Source organism: Bos indicus, chromosome 5 (assembly GCF_029378745.1).
Source record: "Bos indicus isolate NIAB-ARS_2022 breed Sahiwal x Tharparkar chromosome 5, NIAB-ARS_B.indTharparkar_mat_pri_1.0, whole genome shotgun sequence".
Classification (NCBI taxonomy): Eukaryota; Metazoa; Chordata; class Mammalia; order Artiodactyla; family Bovidae; genus Bos; species Bos indicus.
In genome coordinates, this window is record NC_091764.1 from 19,294,721 (window position 1) to 19,301,073 (window position 6,353).

Here is a 6,353-nt window from a genome sequence, read left to right on the forward strand (position 1 = left end):
CCAGGGCCTCCGAGTGCAGACGTGATCCAGGAAAAGGATGATGGCATCATCGCAGCCCATTCCCCGAAGAAGGAGGTCCAAAGTATTGTGGCAGTCACAAAAGCAAGCATCATCAGGAAGGATGTTAAAAACAAAATAGAAAGCACAATCTCATAAGTGCTTGCACACACGCACACACACATACACACAGAGATGCCAGAATTCATTTGCTACAGAAATACGGGGTCAAGTTCCAGTCTTTAAACCTCAAAAATGTCATAACAAACCTGGACGTATCCAAAGGGCACTTAAAATTTTTAGAATTTTTAAAGAAATCAGAGAACTTTAAACCAGAAAAGACAAAACACAAGAGTTGATGGCTCATAACATCACAGAAGTTTCTTTTTTTTTCTTCTTTAAGATCAGATGGTTCTGATAAAGTGAGCACAGTCCAGTGAGAACAGCAGACCTATAAGTCTTGGTGAAATTAAAACAAAGTATTTCTAAGATGATTTATATTTTCAAATGCTATTGTATAGGGCAAATAATAAACTAGAAAAAATCATAGTTCTAAGAGAGTCTATCGTCAGGGGCACCTAAAAGCTTACTGTGCAGTTAGAACTAAATTATTAATATATGCCCCATCTTTTGATGCTCATATTATGAAAGATACCTAGCAATCTCCCTTTCACTGTTCTTTGAAGATCCTGAGACAGGAGATACTAGATTAAATTAACTACTGGCTTAATATATATGACATATTAGTAATCCTCAAACTGGTCAATCAAAGAATTACCTGCGGAACTTTTATTAAAAAACAGATTCCCAGGCCTCATATCCAGCAATTCTAATTCAGTAGGTTTGGGGCTTAGCAACCTTAAGGGAAAATCCTTTCCATGGAAAAATCCAGAGAGTAATAGGATTGATTGAATTTGAATCATGTTTTATCCCTGAACCAATCACTGAAATGGGAAAATGCAGCACTCTTGCCCTGGCCTGGGTCACGGACCTGCCGCCTAGAGTGGCGGGTAGGGTTTTCTCCAGGAATGAAGTGAGAACGTAATATTCAGTCTCCTTCCCCAGTAACAGAACCTCAATTACATATTAGGGGACACATGTGCCCAACTAGAGTCTGTATTCTGCAGTCTCTCTAGTTATGGCCATGTGGATAACTCTGGGTGCTGAGTGTGCAGACGACAAGTATGATACAGGATTTCCTGGAAGATTCTTTGAGGGAACAGACTCTGCAAGGGGTGTCCTCTTTTTCCCGTCTCTCCATCCTCCTTCCTACTGACTGGAATGTGAATGTGATGACCAGCATGAGCCTCTGCTTTGTGACTGTGGGAATCAAAGCTAGAAGAAACCTGATTCTTAAACAAGCCTGTGAAGTGGTCCGACGAGGCCAGGATTTTCCACCTCCTGACTTTTATAGGAGAGAATCAATCCTCATGGGTTTTGATAATTTTTAGTTTTTGTTCTCTATTATAGGCCTCTGAAGCTAATTCTCCATCACAGACAGTAGGATTCTGTAATCAAATGTGTGATATTGTGATTTATAATAAGAAATATATATATTGGTCTCTGTCCCCAGTTCCTGACACAGGGCTTTTGAAACCCTGTAATTTCCTGGGGGATAAGACAGTCTTTTGTTTTAATAAGAGGACTCTGTGTGGGCTTTTGGATGAGGACCGGTTATCGGAAGGAATAAGTCATGATTAGATTGGAATTTTCAGCCCTGCCTCCCATTATCTTGAGAAAGGAAAAGGGCTGAAAATGAAGTTAATGATTGATCATGCCTACTCGACAAAACATCCATCAAAATTCCAATAGTATGGAGTTTCAAGAGCCTCCTGTCTGGTGAACACATGCTTACTGAAAAAGACCTAAGACCACAGAGACACAAACTTCTGCTGAAGACCCTAGACCTTGCCCTATGTATCTCTTCCCTGGTGCACAACTGCATGCTTTATCACATCCTTTAAGAAACCAGTGACGGGCTTCCCTGGTAACTCAGTGGTAAGGAATCTGCCCGCCGAGGCAGGAGCCACAGGTTCAATCCCTGGCCTAGGAACATCCCACATGCCGCAGAGAAGCTAGGCCTGTGTGCCACAGCTATTGAGCCTGTGCTCCAGAGCCCTCCAACCTCAGTGATTAAGCCCACGTGCCACAAATACTGAAGCTGTGCCCTCTAGAGCCCATGCTCCCCAACAGGAGAGGCCACTGCAATGAGAAGCCCGCAAACTGAAACGAGTAGCCCCCCACTCTCCCCAACTAGAGAAAAGCCCACCATACAATGAAAACCTAGCACAGCCAAAAATAAATAATAAATAAATAACAAATAAATAATAAATATAATATATATAATAAATAATATAAATAAATAAATTATATATTTGAAAAGAAACTATATATTTAAAAAGAAATTATATATTAAAAAAAAAAACATAATTAATCATTGCCTTGGGTTCTGTGAGCTGCTCTAGCAAACTGATTGAACCTGGGAAGAAGGTCATGGGACCCTCTGATTTGTGGCCATGTGTTGGGCTGAAGTGGTAGGTAGCTGTGACCTTCTACTTGCTATTAGCATCTGAAGTGGGGTAGGAACAGTCTTGAGGGGTTTCACCCTGAAGCTATAGAATCTGCCACTGTCATTAAATAGATAGTGTCAGAATGTGGTTTAATTGTGGGACATCCAGCTGGTATCACAGAAAACTGCTTGGTATGGGGAAATTCCTCTGCACGTTGGATGATCAGAAGTGTCGAAAGAAAAGTGTGTGAGTAGTAAAGGAGACACAAGAAACAATGGCACAGGAGGAGAAAGCTGGAGTTTTTCCAGTTCAAGATGTTACTGGGAAGGCAGACAAGGCCAACCAAAAGTCACTATTTTTTCTACTCTCTGCAAACTCTTTTTAAATTTCACCCCCCATATACCTGGTTTTGTGACTTGAAAAATACTTTTGCTGTGCCTTACAAAGAATTTGTCTTTTACTACTTCCAAGTCTAGACATAATTCATCACCTATAACCGTAGCATCCTTTTCATGTCTGTGAAAAATACAGCACTCTTCAAAACTTGGTACAAGATTTAGTACACCCCAAAATGCTTCTACACCAGCCCCAAGTAATCCAAAGTAGCTATTCTTTCAACTCGATCTCTGTTTCCATGTTTGTTAAAATAGAATCAGTGGTTTTCAAACCTTTTTACCCACAAGTCCCATGATTCCCTAAGGCCTCCATTTAAGGTTACGCAGGTTGGTCACTGCCATTTTTGTCACTGTCTTTCTGGTTAACACCTTTCAGAGCGATACAGTATATAACCTGCCATTAAAGGTGCCTATGCCCTTCCCTGAGAAGCACCAGAGGGACAAAGTTTGAAAATCACTGCACCAATATTTTCAATGCGTATAATCAATAAGGGACTAAGTGCTTAGGACATCAAAGCATTCCTTGTGCTGTGCTTAGTCACTCAGTCGTTTCCAACTCTGTGTGACCCCACGGACTGCAGCCCATCGGACTCCTCTCTCCAGGGAGATTCTCCAGGCAAAAATACTGGAGTGGGTTGCCATGCCCTCCTCTAGGGGATCTTCCCAACCCAGGGATTGAGCCAAGATCTCCCCCATTGCAGGCATATTCTTTACTGACTGAGCCACCAGGGAAGCCCTTAAATCAATAAAAAAAAAAAATAGAGGTTATGCAATCAAAAACTTGGCAAGAGGCTTAAACAGGAACTTTTCAAAATAAAATACATATCCTTTGGCCAATCAACACTGAACAAAGGCTCAACCTTGTGAAGAATCAGAATACTGAAAGTGACTGCTACTGCTAAGTTGCTTCAGTCGTGTCCAACTCTCTGCAACCCCATAGACGGCAGCCCACCAGGCTCCCCCGTCCCTGGGATTCTCCAGGCAAGAACACTGGAGTGGGTTGCCATTTCCTCCTCCAATGCATGAAAGTGAAAAGTGAAAGTGAAGTCCCATGGACTGCAGCCTACCAGGCTCCTCCGTCCATGGAATTTTCCAGGGAAGAGTACTGGAGTGGGGTGCCATTGCCTTCTCCCACTGAAAGTGAAAATCATAGTAAATAACCATTTCACACCTTCTAGATGAATGACAATTAAAACAAGTCTGACAGTATTAACTATTGACAAAAATGTGGAACTACAAAAACTCAAATACTGTGGATGGTATTGTAAACTGGTACAACACTTGGAAAAGAATTTGCCATTACTGGGGATCTACACAGCCTATTCCTATTCCATTCCTTTTCTACTCTCAGAGAAATGTGTGCACATGGGTATCAGGGTCGATGCACAAAACTGTTCTTAGCAGTACTGTTCATAATAGTTAAAACTGGAAAAAATCCAACTGTCTGTCTATGTAAGAGGGTCTGCTACAATGGAACACTATGAAATACAATAGAATACAATTTTTCTTGGAAATAATCAACTATCACTATGTTTAATAACTTGGTTGAATCTATCACAAATATAACACTTTCTCTGGACCAAATGAAAGCGTTAACATTCTTTTGCAAACTGTTTCATATTTTATTTCATGGGTCAATTTTTGTTAGTGTCTCAATGGTATTCCTACACTGGGAACATTGGAGACAGAAGAAAGAAGAGTTGGATTAAAAGAATAGCTGCAGCATTGTGGACAACTATAATCTTTTCAAGATAGGATCATGAGACCAATTTGGGGGCTCATTATTACTTCTTGGAGTCCCGGATTCAAGCAGTTTCCACATAAGATGTGGCAGTCTCTGTTTTTCAAAAATGGTTGTAGCCATATGTTCCACCCCATGGGCTTTTCCAGAATCTTGCCCCTCCTTCATCTCCTCACCTCAAATCCTGTAGACCATTGTGTGACTGTGTGAGCCTGCATCCTAAAAGTCAACACGGTTTCCACCTGACTCTCTCACTTTTTCACCCATGGAACTCAGACTTCATATTGGGAGGAAATTTAGACCATGTGAAAAAGAATCAAAGTCCCTGGCACCAGCCGGTGGCTGAGCGCCCCGCACCAACTTGCCAGCCATGTGAAGGCACCATCTTGGAAACAGCTTCTGGGTTGCAGTCAAACTACCCCAATAATATGGCACTGAGCAGAGACCAGACTTCCCTGCTGAGATCTCTTCTAATGCAGACCTATGAGCAAAATTGATTGTTGTTGTTAAGCCACTAAGTTTGGGGCTAGTTTTTTACATAGCAGTAATAGCCAGAACATAAGAGAAAGGGATATTCCTGCTACAATTGTCCTTGGAGTTATGTGCTGCCAAAGAACGTCTTCTGTACCCTCCCCTCTTTCTTCCTTATCCTGTTAGCATTTTGCAATAGGAAGTAAACTAGACTTAGTGGAAAATCCTTAATGTAATAAATACTTAGTTTGTCTCCAAATGCAGGAAAAGGAGAATTCTAGTTAGAAGAAGCACCTTTTTTTTTTTTCTTTCTTTCGTTTTTTTTTTTTTTTGGCTTAGTGCTTTTGAGGATGTCATTATCAAATCGTGTATATTTTTTCCCTTTGTGTGCCTAAGAGTTCATTTCTGGAGGTATGGTAGGCCAAAACTTCTCATTATTAAAAGCCTGCGAACAGTTTCTAAAGGTATTTTCCATGACAAAATAGGGAAGTGGGTGGGCCAAACTGCAAACATGTGGGCTAATAATCCTTTCCCATATAAAAAATAAAATATCAGATCTAAGGGCTTCCCTGGTGGTTCAGACAGTAAAGAATCTGCCTGCAATGCAGGAGACCTGTGTTCAGTCCCTGGGTTGGGAAGATCCCCTGGAAAAGGGAATGGTTACCTACTCCAGTATTCTTGCCTAGAGAATTCCATGGACAGAGGAGCCTAATGGTGGTAAAAAAAAATATATATATATATATATATATAATTTTGACTGTTGCCTCAGGTAAGGACATACAAGTACTTGCCCAATAGCTCCTTTGGGCTTCCGCTTTGACTTGGAGCACCAGCAGAAAAATTGAGAGGTTACACTTTGAAACATGACTTTGTTTTCATCAGCCTTTGAGGGCCTGTTAAGTCTTCAGTCCGGTTACTTTTTATTTTAAACTTGTTTCAACCAAGCAGTGCAACACAGATCAAGGCCTGGATAAATATTTGTGAATTGTTTGAACTTTGTTCTGTGCCCTTAGATACTCTTAGGAAATCAATTGTGGACTTTAAAGAAGTTTAGAGATTTCATCACCAAAACCAGACTAATTCAGGGACCACTGTAGTAGGAACATGCGAGGAGTATGTGTATTTGAAAGTCTGCGAATCTTGTATGTGAGGAATGACATATAAATTTATACCCAAAATAATCCTTTTGAAGCAGTTTGAAGTCTGAAGATTGAGATTTTAGATGACTTTTCAAGAATA